General features: G+C 36.0%; 1 long non-coding RNA gene across 1 annotated transcript; it reads right to left on the minus strand.

The window, feature by feature from the left end:
* On the minus strand, positions 1–23,219 carry LOC149127738 (uncharacterized). The gene is made up of 5 exons (XR_016228875.1): positions 23,098–23,219; positions 22,887–22,998; positions 22,271–22,344; positions 18,244–18,335; positions 1–137 (listed from the first exon to the last, which is right to left on the minus strand). It is a non-coding gene; the product is annotated as an uncharacterized LOC149127738 (long non-coding RNA).
* Between the last annotated feature and the right edge of the window lie 2 nt (positions 23,220–23,221).

Below are 23,221 nucleotides of genomic sequence, written 5' to 3' on the forward strand. Positions count from 1 at the left end.
GGGGTGGGGAGGCGCCAATTCCTCACTCCATCGCTCTGCCGCTCCTTTGCTGCACATCCACCACCTCTCCCTCCTCTTTGCTGCCCCAGCGTGTACCTGTGCAGTCTCTGAGTTTTACAGTTTATTTATTTCGATTACTTGAAAGGCAGAGAGAGAGAGAGAGAAAGAGAGAGAGAGAGAGATCTTATCTGCTGGTTCAGTCCCCAAATATCCACAACAAACTGGGGCTGGGCCAGAGCAAAGCCAGGAGCTAAGAACTTTGTCTAGCTCCTTCACAAGGGTGATAGGGACTCACATACTTGAGCCATCATCTGTTGGCTTCCAGGCTGCACATTAAGAAGATACTAGGTCAGAAAAGTAAAGGCAGCATTTAATCCCAGCACTCCAGTAAGGGATGTGGCATCCCAAGCAGCAGCTTAACCCAGTGTACCACATCACCCATCACTCAAGATGTTTTCCTGATTTTAATTATCTTTTGGATTTTTCTTGCTTGACTCTATTCATATCTGTTCATTCTTTTGCTGATTTATCTATCTTTTTCTTAGTCATTTAGGAATACTTCATTAATTCAAAATCTAATTTTTATTATTGGTTATTATGTTTTGCAACAATATTTTTCTTTATCCCAATTTTTTAAGCTTTTTAATGGTATCTTGTATCTTGGAGGTATTTCCGTTTGATAGTAGCCAAGACAGGCTGGAGTTGTGGCATAGCAGGTAAAACTGCCAACTACAGCCTCAGCATCCCACGTGGGGGCTGATTCCAGTCCTGGCTGCTCCACTCCCAATCCAGCTCCCTGCTAAGGTACCTGAGAAAGCAGCGGAAGATGGCCCAAATGTTTGGGTACTTACATCTACATAGGAGATCCTGATGAAACCCCTGGCTCCTGGCTTCAGCCTGGTCCAGCCCTGGCCATTGCAAACATTTGGGAAGTGAACCAGTGTTTAGAAGATCTCTCTCTCTTTTTCTGTAACACTGTCTTTCAAATAAAATTAAAACTTAAAAAAAGAAAGCACTCAAGTTTATGAATGTTTTCATATACATTGTGTTTTCTGTGTCTTGCTTAAGAAATCCTCTCTAAACCAATGTCATAAAATTGTATCGATTTTATTTTAATCTTTTAAAATTATAATGATTTTCACTTTATCCTAACTTGAACGCATGTTTGTATATTCTGTAAAGTACATAACTAGATTTCTTATTTTTTGTTTATGGATAATCAATTTTAAAAGCATTAGAGGTTTTAGAACCTCTGGTTGCAATGTTATCTCCATATTATATTATGTATAGTATATTGTTGGATCTGATTGTGGACTTCCTAACCACATTTGTTAAAATTTCTGAAGTTTTATACATCTTAGAGCTACAGTGGTTAAATCTTCTGAAACCCTTTTCAGTTATTCTTTGTCCTGGATTTTTCAATATGTCATTTTTATGAAGAAGCTTTCGGTAATTTTAATGGAGTTCATTGAAATTTTAAATTTATAATAGAGTCAATATTTTTAATATATTGATTCCATACTTCAGTATCTTGGGATAGTATACTATTCACATCATCTTTTATGTTTTGCAACCAAATGTTGTAACTTTCTCTCCACGAAGTACTCACACAACTCTATCAGAAACAAACTATTTTTCCTTCTCTATTTTCTTACACTGCTTTTCAGTTCCTTGGAATTTGAGCCCACATAATTTCACAAGATACACCCTTAGCCTTTAGCAAGCAAAGCTAATATATACAGAAGCAAGAGATCTGAAATTAGCTTTTAGCTATACTCACTCCATTTTGATTTTTGACTCTACACTACTAATTCATTTCATTCTTAATTTATTCAAGATACATTTTTGAGCTCCTATAATGTGTCAGGATTTTTGTTCTGCTTTCATAGACATTTTTTCTGGAGGTCATAATCTAGTAGAAATAAAATATGTCCACAGAAGTTCAGAACTATAGGAAGAATGTTGGAATACAGATTTTAACCAAATACTGGAATATTAGGGAAGACAGCATCTTGAGGGTCACAAGGTTCAGATGGGCAAAGAAGCAATGTAAACAGAGGATCCCAAATGCTAAAGGCTTGTTTCTGCAATATACAGAGAATAGGAGTAGCTCAGTCCTAATTAAACATCAAGTATTAGACATGGGGAATGGGATCAAAGAGGGAAAAATAATACAAATAACAGAAGTGAGAGATAGAGACATTGTCCCCTATGTCCCTAGGTGTAGCATACCTTAAGCCAAATATTAGTCACCTTGCAAAAGCCAAAGATTCTTTAAAAAAAATCTTTCACACTTTTTCCTACAAAATCTCTTATTCTCAAGCAACTAATGAAAACCAAACTTATTATTTCTATTATTGTTTCTTTTCCATCATTACTTTTTTTCTGCTGCTTTTAATAATGATGTAATAGAAAGTTTTGGAAAGCTGTAATCATTTGACTTGATCACTATAGCAACATTAACACTTTAGTGAATTACAGAATTCATTAATAATTTTCTGAAGAAAAGGAAAACCAAGCCCATAAATGTCCCTCACCTTCCTCTAGGTGACAAAATGTCTAGTTGTGCAGAGAATTTAATGGACAAAATGATGTTCCTTGGTGCAAATGAAAGTAAACTCAGGTTTTGGCTAGGTGCTAAAATGTTCAACTTGCAATTAAAAATGTTAGCTTTTTATAAATAGTACGAACTTCTCTCTTTTTCAAAATTTTAGTTATTTGAGAAGGAGAACAGACAGGAAGCTCTCATCTGCTGGTTCACTCCTTTTGACTATAACAGTTGGGGCAGGCTGAAATCAGGAGCTAGGGAATCCACCCTGGTCTCCGACACGAGTGGCAGGGCCCAACTCTTGAGCTATGAACTACCAACTGCTGCAGTGTCCATTCCTACAAAACTGGGGTTGCGAGTAGAGGCAGCACTCAAATTCAAGCACTCTGATATGGGGTGCACGTGTCCCAAGTGACATCTTAATTACTAGGCAATAATCCCACCCCAAGTGAGTTGCTTTAAAAGCAGAAATTGAGAATACTGGAGTTGATATTCTTTTTAGACTACAGGAATTCCTAAGGTATATTAAAAGAGTGATGTGGACTTCACGTGACTTGCAATGTAATTCGAGGTATGTGTTTATTAGATATTCGATTTTTGACACATATATACTTTCTATGTATCTCACTATTTATCAACTAAAAATGAGAGTGTTGAGTCAGACTGTTAAATCTCCTGCTTGTGCTAATATTAAATAAGTCTAAGGGAATGTTTGGTATCATGCATTTGATATGACAAAACTGTCAAGAGAAAGTATACGACTTTGGCAACTGTGTGAAATTGTACTCACTTCAAATGATACTTCGTTGACAGTCTCATTATTCATTTATTTACTCAAATTCCTGGGAAAATTAAAAATGAACATTTTTCTTAACTAGCATTACATGACGTATGACTTAAGGGAAATATTAAGAAATATTAGATAGACTTTTATGTGAATTGTACTGTGACAATCACTGTAAGAAGTGACCTAAGGGCTAAGAAATAAGAATCACATTGGAAACAAATGAATATACTTGTATGAACAGAGTAGAGTAGATTTAAATAAAAAGCAGCAAATCTAACGATTGGTTTCTTATATACACATATACAATTAATGTGACTTCCAGTTTGGCTACTAACTGTGGAACTTTGGCCAAATATTTAACTTTTTCAAAACTTACTTCCATATTTTATTTGGTTGAAAAGCAAAGAGACAGAGACAGAGGGAAGTATCCTTCTTTCACTGCTTCCTTCCCCAATTGTTCCAACAGCAAGACTGAGCCAGGCCAAAGCCAAGAACCTGGAATTCAATCTGTCTCACAAAAATGGCAGATATCCAAGTACTTAAACCATCACCTGCTGTCTCCCAGAGTGTGTATCAGTAGGAATCTGGAATCAAAAGTAGAGCTTGCCCTTGAATCCAGGCCCTTAGTCATGGCATGTTGGCATCCTGTGGAACATCTTAAATACAGTGCCAAACTCCCCCTCCACTACCTAACTTGTTGGTGATCTAGTACTCTCATCTTGATTATTTTATAAACAATACCAAACTAGTCTCTCAGCCAAAATTTACTCTACAGTCCTATTTACGGCCTCATTTAGCCTTAGTTACTTCTTTAAATATACTATCTTCAAATAGGGCACATTGGTACTTAACTGAACATATGAATTTTGGGGAACACAATTCAGTCTATCACAGTCTATCCATATGGTATTGAATTTCAGATTCTTGTCTTCAGTCAAGACCTATTCTTTGAAATGGAATTATCTACTACCTGCTCAAAATTTCCATTTGAATTTCTAGTAAATATATTAAATTTAGCATGTCTCAGACTTCCAACTCCATTCCTCAAGCTATTTCACAATATCCTACATATTTCAGACACTGGCAGCTTAGGTCACAGACTTCAGAGTCATCCTGAATTCTGCTCTTTTCTTCATACCCATATCTAATCCTTCAGGAAATCCTGCTAATTGTGATTAGAAAATATGACCACTGAATTGGAAGAAGATAGCAGTTGAGTAAGATGGTCTAGTGAACATTTCCTAACAAAGACATTAATTTGAAAAGGTTTTAATTCATCAAATCATCTTTGCCAGAGGTAAAGAAACAAGATGAGAGGCCACAGTAACTAGTTTAGCATAATGAGACAAAGAGTGTTAGAGAAGCCAAGAAGAGAGTTATACATATTAGTCCTCTCTGAACTCCAAGCAGCACAATGTGGAGAAAGAGACACCCCCAGCTTGTAAAGTAGAAAAAATGAACTCCAGAATTTAGACTTGAAACCCAGTACCAGGCCAGCCATAAATGAAACCCAGTAGCAAAACAAAACAAAACAAAACAAAACAAAACAAAAAAACAAACAAAAAAAAAAACCACTTAACAGATTTTTGCCCCAGAGCAAGTACCAGCAGACTGGGTCTTCGGGACTTTCTTAGCCATGTAGCCAATAGATTGCATCCACTCCACTCCCCCATTCTTGGGAAGGCAACGAGTAAGAAGATTTCCTGAGTAGTGGAGTGGGACAGGAAAGTGAGCAAAAGACTTAGCTATGGAACTCTGAGTGAAGACCATCATATGAGACTCAGCATCAGGCAGATTTCAAGGACATTGACCCACAAGCAAGTACTCACAGATGGATCCTCTAGGCCTGCCCAGTAGCAAATGGGTCCTGTTTCTTGGTGGGATGGACTCTTATTTTGTCTTGCATCACCACCAGCCATGGCACAAACCTAGTGTATACCTCTGAGACCATAAAATTCCCTATAATTATGAGACTCAGGTGAGACCCAGCATAATGTTAGCTAAAGCAACCAATACCTTCTCCAAACTTGGGAAGCACAGTGCGGAATAAATTAGTCCTACCCAGGGACTGGTAATTGAACATAGGACTGTGTTTAGAGCTCAGTATGAAGCTGATGAGACCTATCACTTTATAGATTTTAATGATTGCTCTCTCCAAACCCATGGAGTCTCAGAACCCAGCCCTAGGGCAGGTGGAGACCCCTTGCCTTAGAAGATAAGACTACTGCCCTATCCAGTATCACATATGGTTGTAGCATTCTTGGACAATGAGTGCATCTCCGCAAGAGGTGGATCACAGAAAATCTGAGTTTTGTGCCTGCCTTGTGCCATGCAGGTTTTAATGAGTTGCAAACTCTGGATATGACGCAGCACTGAAGCATTATGCTATGGCACTGCCCACCAAATTCTTCTTCCAGCATCAGGCAACATATCATGGGAAGAGTGTCTGCTTGGGGAAAGAAAAGGGAAGTAAGTACCAAGTCCTTGTGTAACAACATGAGGCTGTATCTTCCATGGTGAAGCACAGAGCTCAGCAGAACACCACAGTGAGTGATCAAAAGCCAGTAACCATGGAGAAGGCATCTCATCCTAACCTTGTCTCAGGTGCATTGCTTTTTACAGGGATTCTCCCAATTAATTCTTCACAATTCACACCAACTGTAGACTTGGGATAAACATGGGCTTTGGAATCCATAGAATGACAACAGTAACAATACACGCAGAGTGGACCTGTGGCAAACCTGGACTTGGGATGCTATCTAATGGTGAGATAAAAGTAGTGTTTATATGCTAGATAAATAAGCAGGTTGATTTAGAGGAAGAAGTATAAAATCAGATTACTAAGACTGGCATAAATAAACATTTAGTCCATCAATGAACAGATGATGTCATACTCCAAGAAGTATCAAGAACATTCAAGGAACCATGATTTTACCTAATATATCAAATAACTCTTGAGAAACCAACCATATAGCTACTGATATTTGCAAATTCTTGGACAGAAAGTTCAAAATGTCTGTTTTAAGAAAATTCAACAGGTTTCAAAAAACCATAAAGAAACAAATTAGCGCTCAGAGAAACTCAACACAGAAATTAAAATAACTAAAAATTCAAAATGAAATCCTTGACCTGAAAGGTACACTAAATAAAATTAAAAACATAATAAAATGTAGCAATAGCAGAATAGGTCAAACAGAAACAAGAATTTGTGAGCTCAAACATAGGCTATAAAAAACATTTATTTATTTGTTTGAAAGGCAGAGTCACACACAGACACACACCCATACATACAGAGAGCAAGAGCGAGAGAGAGAATCTTCCATCAACTGGTTCTCTACCTAAGCAGCTGCAACAGCCAGGGCTGGGCCATGCCAAAGCCAGGAACCAGGAAATTCTCCCAGATCTCCCATATAATGTGGGGGCCCAAGAACTTGGACCATCTTCTTCTGCTTTCCCAGGTACATTACCAGGGAGCTGGATCAGAAGTGGAACAACTGGGACTTGAACTGGTGCCCCTATGGGATGTTGGCACTACAGGTGACAGCTTAACCCATTGCAACACAACATGGGCCCCTAGGTAGGCTTTTGAAAATATACATTAAGGGGAAGGAAAAAAAAGAGTAGACTAAATCAATCAAGATATACAGCTTGCAGAAACTTTATGATAGCATTAAAAATTATTTGAGTTAGCAAGGTTCAAGAGGTACTGAAAAATGCCAAATAAGAGCAAGCATTTACTCTGGAAGACTACCAATCCCACATCAAAATTTATGAGGGGGTGTCGGCACAGTGGTTTAGTGAGTAAAGCCACCACCTGCAGTGCCAGCATCCCATAAGTACCTCAGTTCAAGGCCCGGCTGTTGCTCTTTTGATCCAGCTCACTTGTAGGGCCTGGGAAATCAGTGGAGGATGGCCCAAGTCCTTGGGCCCGTGCCATTCAGATAAATAAATTTTTTAAGTGCCCAATAAATCTAATTAGACATTTTTCAAAGTCTCTCTCTGTCTCTCCCACTCTCTGTTGCTATGCCTTCCAAATAAATATAATAAATATATATTTTCAAAAATAAATACAAAAGATCATTAGAAACTATTATGGATGTCAATATGCTCACAAATTTAACAACCTAGAAGAAATGAACATATCCATGGACCTATATGCCTTATCAACAGTGAATCATGAAGAAACAAATATCTGACTAGGCCAATAATGAGTAATGAGATTGAATCAATATAAAAAAAATCTCCCATCAATGAAAATCCCAGGACCAGATGGCCTCATTGCTAAATTCTACCAAACATTTAAAGGATGAATGCTATTTTCAAGTCATTTCAAAATATTGAAGAGGAAGGAAACCTTCCAAATGCATTTTCTGAAGCCAGCATTACCTTCACACTAAAACCACACAAGGACACAACATGAAAAGAAAGGTACATGAATCACTGGGGAACAAATATCCAAAAATGCTCAGTAGAGTTTAACAGTACATTAGAAATATTCTGTAGAATGAAAACACCATAATCGAGTATGGATTCTTCTAACTATATGCAAGGATGGTTCAATATAATGCAAACCAAAAAGCATAATATGCATCTCAACAAAATGATAGACAAAAATATATATCATCTCAATAGATGCAAAAAAGACATTTGATAAGATTTAATATCTCTCATGCTAAAAACTCTGAATAAGTATAACAAACCTACAGATAACATTATACTGAATGAGGGAAAGATCATGTCCTCTCTAGCATCTGAAACAAGACAAGATCCTCATATATATCCACCTATGTCATTAAACAGGGCAATGGAAGTCTTAGCTAGATAAATTTTAGAAAAGAGAAATAAATGAAGGGAATCTAAATTAGAAGGGAGGATGTAAAATTTTTACTACTTGCAGGTGACATAATTTTATGTATAGGAAATCCCAGACTCTAGAAATTGCTATATCTAATACACCAAGTGAGCAAAGTAACAGGCAAAAATGTGTATCATCACTATACATCAAGAATGATCTGAAAAGGAAACCATGAAAGAATTCCCATTTCCAATAGCCACAAAACATAACATATATGTGAATAAATTTAACAAAGAGGTAAAATATCTCTCCAATGAAAGTATAAAACATTGACAAAGACATCAAGATACAAAGAAATGGACATCCCATTTTATGAATTAAAAAGATCAATATTGCTAAAATGCTAATAATACACAGCTTTAATATAATCCTTGTCAAAATATCAAAACAGTATTCGCAGACCCAGAAAAAACAATTCTCAAACTTGTATGGAACCACAAACAAACAAAAAATAAATAGACAAATCAGTCTTGAGCATAAAAAGAGAACAAATCAGGAGGCATTACACAACCTGACTTCAAATATATCTTACAAGCTATAGTAAATAAAACAGTATAATATTGGAATAAAATCAGACACAAAGACCAATGGAAGAGAATAGAGTTATTAGGAGAACGCTCACACATCCATAGTCAATACATCTTCCCCCAATATGCTAAAGACACATTGGAAAAAAGATAGTCTTTCAATAAATGATGCCGGGAAAAAATTCATGTTCACACGAAGAAGAAAAAAAGTATAGTCCCTCTCTCACCATGTAGAAAAGAAATCCTCAATGTGAATTTCAAAACTAAATTTAAGAAATGAAACTAATAAAATAACACAGGAAATTCTTCAAGACATTGGAACTGGTAATTATTATTTAAGTCCCCATAAACAATAGAGCTGGGACAGTGTTGTGGATTAGTGGGTAAAGCTACTGCCTGCGACTCCCATATCCCATCTGGGTGCTGGTTCATGTCCTGGTTGCTCCACTTCCAATTCAGCTCCCTGCTAATGATCTGAAAAAACCAGTGGAGGATTGCCCAAGTATCTGGGCTCCTGATACCCATGTAGGAGACCCGAATGAATCTGAGCCAGGCCATTTTGCCATCTGGGGAGTGAACCAATTGATGGAAGATATTCTGTCTCTCTCTCTCTCTCTCTCTCTCTCTCTGTCTCTGTCTCTCCCCCCTCCCTCTTGCTTTCTCTCTCTCTTCCCCCTCCTCTCTCTTTCTGTAACTCTTTTAAATATATAAATAAATATATTTTTTAAAAAAGTATAGGAATCAAAAGCAAACATAAACCAATACACTAAAAAAGCTTCTGAATACCAAAACAATCAGCAAAATAAATCAGAGAAAATATTAGCAAACTATAAATCTGACAAGGAGGCGACAATCAGGATAGATAAATAACTCAGACTACTCAATGGCACAAAAATAAATAAGCCAATTAAAAATGTCATGGACCCAGGCCTAACTGTTGCAGTCTTTTGGGGAGTGAAACAGCAGGTGTCTGAGTCTGTCTCTCTCTCCCCATCTCTCTTTTTCTCCTTCTCTCTCTGTCACTCTGCTTTTCAAATACATGAATTTATAGATCTCTTAAAATGTCCAACAATACCAAAAATAGTCATTTTTTGAAAAAAGTCATAAAATGACTACAAGATAAACAAAGAACATGTTCAACATCAGCAATCATCAAGGGAATGGAAATCAAAACCACAGTGAGATCCCACCTCACTCTAGTCTGAATGGCTATTATCCAAAAGATAAAAGATAACAAGTGCTGGCCAAGATGTGGAGAAAAGAGTACCTTTGTACCCTGTTGGTGGCAACATAAATTAGTACAGAAGTTGTAGAAAACATTATGGAAGTTCCTTTAAAAATTAAAAACAGAACTACCATATAATGTAGAAATGCCACTACTAGGTATATATCCAAAGGAAATGAAATCAGATCATCAAAGAGATGCCTGCACTTCCATGTTGACAGCAGCACTATCCATAATAGCTTAGAAATAGAAACAACCTAAGTGGCCATCCACTGATGAATGGATAAAGAAAACCTAGCAATGCACACAAAACATAAAAAGATGAAATCCTGTCATTTGGGACAATATGGATGGAATTGGAGGTCATCATTAACTAATTATTAATTGAAATCAGCCACACACAGGAAAACTAGTGCTCCTGTTCTCACTCATAAGTGGAATCTAAAAATTTGAACTCATAGAAATTGAGAAGAATGATGGTTACCAGAAAAAACAGGAAGGAGGGAGAGATAGGAAAGGCTGATTAGTGGGTACTGAGTTAGAGGTAGACAGGGGAGAAGAGTTTCGATGTTCTTGTGCATAGTAGGATGACTATAGATAGAGACAATGTTCTGGATATTTTTTTTAAAAACTAGAGGAAGGATTTTGAACATTTTTGTCATAAAGGAATGATGATAGCTTAAGGAGCTAGTGTTCACTCTGATTTGAATATTACACCGTGTATACATTTATTAAAATGTCACATGGTACTACAGAAATACTATAATTTTATGTATGAGTTTAAAATAAAAATTAAAAAAATCTAAAGTTTTACTATTTTTATCACCTCAACTGCTACCATCATATTTCCTCCTCATCACCTTTTACTATTGTCCTCTAGAGTAGCTGGAGTGATTTTTTTAGAGGACAAGTCAGATCACATTATCCCTGAATTAAATCCTTCCACTGGCTTTCTGTCATACTCAGAGTAAATCCTTGAACTCTATGACTCATTTCCTGTTAATTTTTCTGCCTCTGCCTCTGCTCTAGCCACACTAGCCTTAAACATACCAGACACATTCCCACTTCTGTATCAAGCTTTTCAGAACTTTTACCTGACTCAATCCATTGCTATCTATAGTTTTTTACTCAAATGTCATCTTTTCATTGAAGTCTTCCCTGATTTCTTCGTCTAGTTTCAATAAACATATCCCTCTCCAGATTCCTCCTTGCCTTCCCTGATTAATTTTGTTTTCCTCAATCTCTGTCCAAAATATTTATAGTTTGCATATTCGCCTTGCTTATGACCCACCTCTCCCACTAAAGCATAAATTTAATGATGGCAAAGATTTATTTTTTATCTTCTGGGTTCGCTGCTGAATAATTTAACATTTAGAATCATGGCTAGCTCATATTAGACATTCATAAACCAGTGGTACATTTATTTATTCTTCACCCAATGAATATTTATTGCATATCTATTTTATTCAAGATGGAGTTATAGGTAAAGAGTGTACACTAATGAGTGTAGAAATGTTTCTTTTCCTCATAAAGCTTCAATTTAGTGGTTTTATTCTAAGAATGAATGACAGTAAAAAATGAAGAAATCTCAGTAATGATCCTTGGCTATGTGGGAACTTAGGAAATGGTAAAACACTAGGAATAGCAGAAATTCTAATGAATTTACAAAGGTTTACAAAGGAGGGTTTTCAAAGCAATTTACAGACATGGCTGCAGTTTTGGCTCTTCATCCTGTGTGGTCACCTCTCAAATGTTCCAACCATATTATTACACAACTATTTCAATTCCTGCCTATCTTCTGGGATAATTCTCCATAATCTGCTTATCAAAAATATGGATATCTTACTCTCTATAATTCTGTCTTTTCTCCATCAGAAACTCTATAACATGCTGGTTAATAATGTTGACTTTTGATTTTGACTTGGTAGTCTTAAATCTTGACTTTTTCACTTACACATTGCATGATTCTTGCTTTCTCTTTTAATTTTCCTTTAAAACTAAAAGCAAACAAACAAACATCCAACATTACCCGAGTTTACAGATATTAGGTATAAATGGCATGGCATATGGAAAAGACTTTTAAAAGAGTGCCTGGCATGTAGCAACCTTCAATGAACTATGCATTTTATTTTTATTAATAATTTCTACATAAGAAGAATGGTTTATTCAAAATGTTTATTTTCATTTCATCTTGTCAATTTCATAGCCTTTCATTTAACTCATAATATTGAACTTCCGTACCTCTTGCTTACAGATTCAGAATAATTTCTTACTAATTGCTTTAAACTTAAAGGCAGTTTACTTAAAAATTGGAGAACAATTTGTTCTAATGACTTATTTGCTTATCACTTCATTTTGTATCTTAATTTCCTTTCTCCTATGCTGATGTTTTGTTTTGCTAGAGTAATCCTCAGGCAATTCTTATTGAAAGGATCTGTTGAAGCAATTCTTTCTCATTTCTATTATTGTAAAAATGAATTCTGGTGTCAACACAATTGAACGCTGGTTTGTTGGATTATGGCATTATCACTTTGAGTAATTTTTGCACAGAATTTTTGAAACCCTGCTTTATTGATTTCTAGTCCTAATCTGCTAATAAGAATTCCTGGCACTAAATTTGTTAATAAGAAGAATGACAATTATTTCTCTTTTCTAAGTAGATAGTATTTCTTTTTCTCAAAATATTTTGGATTTTTTTCTTTATCCTAGATGCTCGCAAATTTCACCAGAATATGACTAATTAATGTTGTTTAACATTTAATGAGCTTATTCAATCATAAAACTAATAACTTTTGTCATTTCTGGGACATTACACTTATTTCTTTCCCCTCTTTTTTTGTTTCACTTCTTATGTAACACCTATTCGAACTTCTAGATCCCTTTTAAATACCTCTTTATTTTTTGCCATCTTGATAGTTACTTGATTCTATTTAATATCTTGGTCCACTAATGGAATATTTAATTATGTCATCCAATCCATCTAGTGAATTATCTTTTAAAATTTGTAATTATATTTAAATCTCATAGAATCACAGTTGTTCTGCTTTTGTTAGTTTTTGTTTTCTCCTAACATTTTGTCTTTTTTATTGTAATTTCTCTGATGGTATTATTATTGCTTTAAAATAGTTTTATTATTATAAGGTAGTCTTAATTTTCTGCTTCTAGAATTTATTTCCTTTAGTTTATGGTATTGATTTTCCTTATAGTTTTGTTGATCTTCTATGATATGTCCATATCATAAAAGGACTCACAAGTCCTTTTCCCAATATTTATTCAGCATTAATGTATGGTAGGAGTAACACATTTCTAAAGAAAATGTTTTTGTGTTTAAAGCTTGAATGACTGAAGTTCTTATCTGCCAGAGGGAGGGTAGTTTTATTACTTTGATTTCTTTCCACAGAAAGTAACTAATTAATTACAGCATAATTATATCAGTTCAGTAATTAATTAGTCCAAATGTCTAGGTTTTGCAAATTTTCTTTTAATTCTCTTTTAAATTAACTGGAATTATTATAATGGCAATAAAATGAACTTTGTGTCTTTTTTTTTTCTTTTTAACAGGTAGAGTGGACAGTGAGAGAGAGAGAGAGAGACAGAGAGACAGAGAGAAAGGTTTTCCTTTGCCATTGGTTCACCCTCCAATGGCCGCCACGGCTGGCGCGCTGCGGCCGGCGCACCGCGCTGATCAGATGGCAGGAGCCAGGTGCTTATCCTGGTCTCCCATGGGGTGCAGGGCCCAAGCACCTGGGCCATCCTCCACTGCACTCCCTGGCCACAGCAGACAGCTGGCCTGGAAGAGGGGCAACTGGGACAGAATCCGGCGCCCCGACTGGGACTAGAACCCGGTGTGCCGGAACCGCTAGGTGGAGGATTAGCCTATTAAGCCGCAGCGCCGGCCGAACTTTGTGTCTTAATGATTTTTTATTTCCATTCAGTAATAGGTGATATATATATTTAAATGTGCAGAAAGACAGTTTTTTTTATCCGAACTGCTACGGTTTGGGTATAGTTTTCTGCATCCTCTCCCCTGCAGCAAAAGTTCATGTACACTGCTGGGGAATGTTTTGCACAGTGGGGACACCAACCTTGGAAATGAGTAATGCTCATCCTAGGGTTAGATCTAGTGGGACTGGATTAGCTGTAGTGAAGAGAGTTTCCATGAAACAAGACCACTTCACATAGTTGGCCTTTTTTGTGCATTTCTGCTTTACCTTCCCTTTCACTAGATAGTGATGCAGCCGGGGTGCCCTCCCCAGGCATCAACACTATGCAGGACTTACAAGTCAAAAGAGTTATGAACCAAATACACTTCTTGCCATTACAAGTCACATAGTGTGTGTGTGTGTGTGTGTGTGTGTGTGTGTGTTTATAGCAAAACAGAAAACTCAGACATCAACCAAATCCTTGACTTTCTCTTCTAGTCAGATTTTTGCTTGGTTGTAACTTGGAACATTTTCTTTTCATCTTACTCCCTTCCTAATCTCATGTCATTACCTCCATTCCATAAATACAACTTTAGGAACATATTAATTTCTCCCATCATACCTGCTCTCCCACCCTCACTCCCACCCCTCCTCCTCTTTTCTCTCCTGTTCCCAGTCTATATTTTTACTAAGTGGTGAGGCCAAGGCAACTTAGGCTTGCTGACAAAATCACAGTAGAAGGTCTGTCTCAGCAAGGCGTGAGAAGGACAGCTGTGGTCCTCTTGTTGGGAACCACACTCTGCATAAGAAAGCCAGAGCTTCCTGGGGGCTAATGATTGCTGTATTCCTAATTTTAGGGAAGAACACTTAGTCTCATTTTCCCCAAAATGTCCATTGCTTTGTAGAATTTTAATCAAGCAGAATGTTAGTGTAGAAGAAAGGGTTAATGCTTTATGCAAGGTTGAGCTGTTTGTGGAAAAGAATTAAAAGGCAACAGGATCCCTGGTATACACTTCCCACTAAAATAAAGACAAATGTTATTAAAGCTTTAATTCAATATATGCTACAAATACAACAATGGTTAGGATATCAAAACTGTAGAACAGATCTCAGTGAACCTTTAAATAAGTACAATAAAGAAATTAGAGTTACAGAAAGAACTTCAAAGAGGGGTTACATTTTAAGAAGGGCCTACTTTGAACTTGGGACTTCTAGTAAAGATTAGATTAGGAAGGTACTTTATACATTTCTAACATTTTTGCATGACATATTGGTGCTTGGATGTCTTTGCCCTGACAGTTTTTGTCTTTATTGTTGTATAATTTATGTAAAATACATATATGAATATAAACATGCATGCAATGATTGAATAAATGAGTGGTGCCTGAGATGTTTTTGTTTAGACAGAGAAGTATTCACTAGAATTTTACCTGACTATAATACTTTTGTTTTCCAGGCAATATCAGGTATTAATTCATTAATCTACAGGATAAGGTGATAACTATAAATAGTTCCTTTGAAACAATTAAAAAAAAAACAGTAAAATCTCTTTACATTCATCAATGGCAACACTTTTTAAATGATATTCTAAAATAATAGCCAACTGATAATTGTTACCATTCTCCAGGATTTCCCCTGGCCCACAGCATCACAGGGTCCAGTCAGAGGTCACAGCACTACACACACTTTCAGACTGCAGATTAACCCTTTACAGATTCCACTTGGGGAACATAGGTTTGCTGCACTTAAAGAAAAATTATTTATGTAATTTCAGCTTCTTATAAAAATGTAAACCACTCACAATCTAGGACAAACCCTAAATGCATGTAATTATATAGAATTTGCTAAAAAGTGTTTAATTGTCTCAATAGAGGTTAAAATTATATATTTTTACAGTAGTGACAGTTTTCATAATTAATAATGTGTTAGTAAAGTGTACAGACCATCATTAAACTACCAAAATTTGAATTCTGTCTCTTTCAGGTTTTAATTGTTTGACCTTGGATAAATTACTTGAACTTTCTATGTCTCAGTATCTTTGTTTGTAAAATGGAATTAATTACAGTATCCCTGAATAAGGTATTATGAGCTCTAGAGATATCAAGTACTTAAAATGGTATTGGTAAACATTAAGGCTATACACATATTAACTATTATCATTAATACCAAGTTAATATACTTAATAAAAGCCATGGCATTGAGAATCTCTTTATTAATCAGTTAGAGTATGTATTTTAAAATAAGAAATCATATCATGTCTTTGGGAAAAATCCTCCTTAAAACAAGAAAAGAATAACATTAATAACACTTCAATTTCTCAAATAATAGGGATATTGAAAATAATATTTAAGAAGAAATATCAGAGAAGCAATACTATTGAAGAATAATAAGATGATTTTTATTTCTTTAAGATAACAGAATTAGAGCATGAAAATTAAGACACAAAAAGAGGTCAAAGTGTACTTGGCTAAATTAAGTGAAATGTTTCATTATCAGATGTTCAAAATATAATATGTGAATCAGCAAATCTGAAAAATTAAAAAGTAAAATGGTATTTTTAATATTTGCAGCTAAAATATGTCAAATAGCTGGCTATTAATATAATCTGAAATACAAGACATATTTTTCTCAAGAATATAATATGTCCCTAGAGAATAAATTCATATGCAGAAAGTGAAGTGATACCTTCCCATTAACACAGAATAAAAATGCTACATTAATTAATTAGAATAGTTAATGCAATATTGAAGTAGCACAACATTTTTAACTCTTAATAAATTAATGCTTTAACTTAGAAAATGAAGTGTGAAAGCATAGCTAAGAATATGTAAATAGCTTAAAAGGCAATGATGTTATAGCTACCTTGCCAAATTCATAGTTTTTAAAAAGATTTATTTATTCATTGAGAAGCACAGAATGACTTAGATAGAGAGACAGGAGAGAAAACTTGCATCCTCTGTTTCATTCCCAATGGCCGCATAGCCAGTTGTGGACCAGGCTGACACTGAGATCTAGAACTCCATTTAGGCCTCCCAAGTGGGTGGTGGGAACCCTGGGAGGCAGCACATAATAAAGTAGTTTGGTCCTTGCCACCTGCAGGGAAGACTGGGATTGTGTTCCTCACTGCTGGCTTTGGTCTGGCCCAGCCCCAGCTACCGTGAACATTTGGGGAGTAGACTAGTCGATGAAAGATCTATGTTTCTTTCTTGTTCTCTCTTAAATGAATTAATTAATATTTTAAAATTCTGTTAATATATTCATACAATAGTATATTATATGACTACTAGTATTACCAGTTCTCCTTGAGATAGATTGAGGCAGTTTATAATTCCTCTATAGTGTATGCAATTTTATTTATCTGCACTTGCCACAATATTAGAAACTAAACCTTTTCAAAATAACAAACTAAAATATACAAATCATGTCTCACTTTTAAAAAAATTGTTTTCATCTGACTACTACTGAGGTTGGCAATATTGAATATATTTATTGGCCACCTAATTCTTCAGTGAAATGACTGTCATAATAATTTGCACATTTATTTTATATTTGTCTTTGCTGATTTGTATAAATATTTAAAATATAATTGCAAATATATCTTACCAGTTTGTGACTTTCTTATTAGCATTAACAAGTTTTCATAATCCCTAAAGATATATAGAGAGAGTAGAATACTGAATACCCACTTATCACATCTTGGATAATTTTCTTGATATTTTTGAAACAATATTATAGACTCAGTTGAACCTTAAATTCTAATGTGTACATATATGTATAAGCACATAATATATGTACTGGTTTCTGCATCTCAATGTTTTAAACTTTTGCCTAGGTCATTCCGCATCTAATTCTTTTGTCTTTGCTTAAAGTTTTATTTGGAATTTATCTGTATAATAGCATGCAGATGCTTCTATATATTATTTTTAATTAATTTCTTTGAGGGATGTGTATATGTAGAGAGAGAGAGAGGAAGAGAGAATAAGAGAGAGAGAGAGAGAGACCCTGTCTTCTGGTTTACTCCCCAAATGCCTAGCAACAGGGAATTCAACCTAGGTCTCCCATGGCGGTGGCAGGGACCCAACCAGTTGAACCATCACCTACTGCCTCCCAAGGTGTAATTAGCAGGAAGCTGGAATTAGGAGCAGAGCTAGGACTGGAACCCAGGCACTCCAATAGGGGGCCACCCATCCCAAGTCGTGTCTTACCAGCTGCACCAAACATTCACCCAATATTTTGACTATTGTATTCTACTATTTGATTATATTCATATTATTATTAATTAATAAAATCTTAAGTTTTTGTTATTCAGCTTTGCACCACTATAACAGCATGCTTGACCCAGAGCACTTATAAAGAAAAGGAAATTTATTCAACTCACAGTTTTGGAGGTGCATTGAGTCAGTTCTGGCATGGGGATTCCCTCTCAGCTGCATCATAGGGTGGCTTGCAGTAGCAGGAGCTCAATCATTCCTTGAGCCAGATAACAGAAAGGGGAAGAGGTACAAAGTTTCCACCTTTTAAAACAACTCTCTCTTGCAAGAACTTAAAAGTCACCAGAGGAAGATATCATTGCCTGTGGAGGGCAGGGCCTCCAGTAACACAAAGACTTCTCACTATGCTCCACCTCTTAAAGGTTCCACAATACCTCATAAAACCACCACCACCCTCCCCTGGGGGACACCCAAATATGGTTTACTATGGTAAAACTGCTTCTAATTCTGTGCTAGTGAAAACAACACTACATTGAACATTCTTAGACTCCACAGGTACATTGCTGTGGTGTGTATTCAGAGTGTGGAAACTCTGGTATATTCAGAGTATATTCAGAGTGGTGGAAATTCTGGTTCAAGGGTCATGCCTGTATTTGATTTAATGAGCTTTTTATCTCCAAAGAGCTTTATCAAGTATTGAGATCAATTTATATGCCTGAAAGTCTCTAGCCCATCCATATTTGACCTTCTTAAAATTTGTATAAATTATGAGTTTAGAAATGATACTACATTTCCTGAATTTATAATTTCTTATTTAGAAGGGGTTCTTTGTCTTTTTCTTTCTGATTTACTTACAAGACAGTGTCAGTGAAGGCCATTGGCAATTCCTACTTTGATTTTGTTCTGCTGATAACTCAGAGGATAAGAGGAGAATCCTAAAAATTAGCAGCCAACTAGGATAGAAATACCTCGAATGCAAAAAACTTCACATACATTATTTGTATTCTTATTCACAGCACTAATCAATAAAAAAGAAAATTTATTCCATTACAATAACTAATAATAACTTTTTTAAATTTAGGATATTAAATCTTTGATGATTAACTGCACTGAAAATGTTTTTGTGTGTAAATCGACTTTTCACTATATTATAGAGCTTTTGACTTAAAGGTTACATTGTAATGTAGTTATCTCTACTAATCATGATTTATCATTCATAAATTTGTTCATTTCTAAAATTTTCCCTATACAAAAAATAAAGATATTCTCCAGTAAAGTTTTTCTAAAAATTTGAAGTTTTTTTCTGTATTTAAATCATATATTCATCTGTCATACATCTTTGTGCATATAAGACAAAGACCTATTTTATTTTCCTTATGTATAATGAACTACTTCACAGTATTTAGCTTGTCTTTTTTATTTCTTATTTATTTATGTAATTTAAGTTATACAAGTTTTATGTATTTTATATATGCTGATTTTTCTTTTCTCACTTTTCATAAAGTAGAGGACTATTTTGCAGCTCTTTATTTGTTTGAATTATTTTTGTCCTATTGCTACAGAAATCCTCTACCAAATACAAATTGTTTCAGCTTTTATAATCCAAAACTAAGTGTTGATATCACAAAGATACATACCCTCATATCTGCTTTTTTTTTTTTTCCTTTTTTTCTTCAGCCAATCTTTCTTTCTTTTATTTTCCTTCTGGCCTTCATTCTTGCATTTGTATTTTAGGATTGGTTTCTCAATTTTCATTTAAAATGTAGGAACTTTGATTCAAAATCATTATATGCCTTCACTGGATGGAGTTCACGTCTTTATAATGTTGAATCTTCCTAGTCACACACATGGTGAATTTGTGTATATCTGGGTCTTATTTTATGTCCTCTTCATTGATCTTGCACATCATTTGTTTTTGATTATTCCTAGAGATGTTAGGGTTTTTTGTAGTTATTGTAATGGAATAAATTTTTATTTTTATTGATTAATAAAAATAATAATAATACAAATAATGTATGTGAAGTTTTTTGCATTCGAGGTATTTCTATCCTAGTTGGCTGCTAATATTTAGGATTCGCCTCTGAGTTATCAGCAGAACAATATCAAAGTAGGAATTACCAATGGCCTTCACTGACAATTTTATAAAAAAAATAAAAAGTGGAAATTGAGTGGAGTCTAAAAGAGGGCAAGTCTTAATTAAAAGGATTGTTATGGGGAAAGAAGTAAGTACCTACACAGAGAAACAAAGTTGGCTTTTTTAAGCCACAAAAATATTCCAAAATGCATCTGGATTTGGTTGCTAAGCACTCGATTATTTAATTAGTTCTTTATATTATATTAAATTTAGTTACTTATATTGAGTTCTAAGACATTCTCTTTCATATATGTATATCCATTCATATATGTATGGATAAGTGTGCATATATCTTTAAACACACAGTGCAACATATCTGTTTATAAATTAGTAAAGTGTAAAAAGGAAAATTAAATTTAGAGAATTAAATTTAAATTTCTAGAGAGAAATGTATTACACTGAGATTCAGATCATTAACGTCTTACATAATGCCTAAAGCTGAGTTGTAAATGTGACTGTAACATCCTCAGTGGCAAAAGACAATAGGAAAAATAATGAATTTAAAATTCTAATAAACATAAGATACAAGATACTACTCAGGAAATAAGGGAGTTTCTAGGGTACTAAGCTGTGCAAAGCTGTTTCTCCTTTGGCCTCATATACAAGATATTGAGTGATGTGGTGGCTCTATGATCAACAGCATCCCAATAACAAATGCAACGTTAAATATCTTAGGGCTTCTAGTAGTGTCCCTCTATGTAAGAGGGAGACATAATTTCCAAGCAGAATTCAGTGGGATTGAGCTGACTAGGACAAACCAAGCAAAGGGATTCAAGCACAGAGTCACAGATCACCTTATTTTCTTAAGGAATAAAATCTTGGCTGTTTAGCAGATTCTGCTAATAAAATACTGAAAAACACATATTCCCAGTAAAAGCTAGAGAAGCTAACTGAAGAAGCACCGCGAACATCAAACCGAATGCCTCTCTTACAAATTAAATTTGGCTAGCATGGCTGACAGTTTACTAATTCTAATAGATGTATCAATGGACAAATTCCATGCAGAAAGTGCGTAAGTTGTCTTGTTCCCTGTTGTATTATCAGCTCTTAGTACTGTTCCTGCTGCCTGGTAAATGTTCACTAAAGATCTGAGGAATAATTGAGTAATGAATGAAGTAAACCTCCACAATGCTATTTTCTACAGAGTGGCTTTTGCAAAAAGTTGTGCAGCATAGAGAGGTTCTATAAGTTACCAGGGACTTGAAGCAAGCAAACAAAAATACATCCTTCTATCCACTAAAGTAGGTTCATAAGAATTAAGAAGAAATGTATTCACCGCCATTTATGAAAATTAAAGAATCTAATTAAGAGTTAGCATTCTTTCCCAGAAGAATTGATCCAGTGTTTAAGATTGTTGTAAGGCTCACATGAGAAAATAAAACCAATGTTTTTGTAGATCAAGATACACTCGTGTCAGTGCGTGTAAAATCCTTTAAACTCCTCCAAACATCCACAATTCCTGACCCTTCTGTCTATTGACGTCTTGTGGTGTGTGTGTCTGTGTGTGTGTCAGTCACAGTTGTTTTGGCTTACGGTTTAAATGAGATAATCTACATAATATTAACAAGCCCAGGACATAGTCAGAAAGTGATATATCCTAATGGTTCTTGCAATTATACTTCCAAAATGTTCTAAAAGTTAGATCTGACCCTATCTTCACACAAACGTTTAGTGGTTTCCAGAAGCCTAACTGCAGAATATACAACTTGCCTTTTGTTAAGATTTATTTATTTATTTGAAAGTCAGAGTTACAGAGAGGAGAGGGAGAGATAGTGTGGCTTCTTCATCATCCACCTTCCCTGTATAATTTGACCACTCTCTTCTGGCTTCTTTATTAAGTAGACTGTGTTCTTTCAAGCCTCTAGGACTTGGCACATGCTGTTCCATCTTTCTGGAATGCTCTTCCCTCTCTGCTCTGGCAAAAAACTTTCTCCTTCAAATTTCTTCTGCTCTGGAAATCATCTCTACCTCTCCCTGGCGGAATTAACAACCTCCTCCCCCGCCCCCCCCCCCCCCCAACTACTTTCTAAACTACCTAGAATGTCATTGAGTTCACTTACATTTCTGTCTTTCTGATTTGTCTTTGAATTTCTCTAGATTAGGAACTCCAAGTCACTTCTGAGTTCCGGAATGCCTAGAATGCAGTGCAGACTTAATATATGCAATGTAACAGGTGAGCAAAAGCCTACCCCAGGGTCTCCCTCCATTTGTGCTCAGAGACATTTGTCCAGCTGCATTTCATTGACTCAATGTAATTTGATTCAAACAACGCTCCCCACCCTCAGCAACCCAACTTACTGACTAACAGAGGGAAGACCCTTTGGGAATTTCGGGATCCTTTTCGGGGTCACCAAGCTAACAGGCTGGCAATTCAATAAAGAAGCTTTCCTTATGAGAACTTACAAGAAAAAGGGGACTCAGGTCTGCTATCCCTAGAAAAAGGATTGCCTGCGTAGAGTCGCTAGTCCCCTCTTCGCCTCACTTCTCATTCAGGGAGAGACCCCAAGGAGGGAGACAAGAAGAATGGGGGAGGGAGCGGGAAAGTCCTCCCCTGCACCCCCGCCCACGCTAACCCGAGGGTCATAAGGCGCCTCTGCAGGGGACCCGAGTATCCTCGGTCTTTTCCCCACTCATTCTCGGGCTTTCACTCTACACTCCCTTCCCCAGAATCCCCACCTCCACTTCGCCACTCCTGGGCGCCCCAAGAACCGCCGCGCCTCCAGACTCCGGATCTCCGTGACTGCCAAGGAAGGATGCCAGTCACAGGCTGCCTCAGCCAGGGAGATCCCTGAAAGCCGAATGAAAAAAAAAAAAAAAATCGCAGGGTGAGGGCTGGAAGGAATCGAACCCAGCAACCTCCCACGCGCAGAGAAAAGTGTGTATGCACTTGCACGTCCGGTCCCAGCCTGGCACTGGCGGGTTGTCTCCGACGACCCCGGGAACGCGGAGCACCCCAAACAGGAACTTCAAAGGGAGTGAAATCTGTTGCCTGTTCCACTAGGAATCCTGTT

The sequence above is a fragment of the Oryctolagus cuniculus genome, chromosome 2 (assembly GCF_051225735.1).
Source record: "Oryctolagus cuniculus isolate XC-2025 breed Fujian yellow rabbit chromosome 2, ASM5122573v1, whole genome shotgun sequence".
In the NCBI taxonomy this organism is placed as follows: domain Eukaryota; kingdom Metazoa; phylum Chordata; class Mammalia; order Lagomorpha; family Leporidae; genus Oryctolagus; species Oryctolagus cuniculus.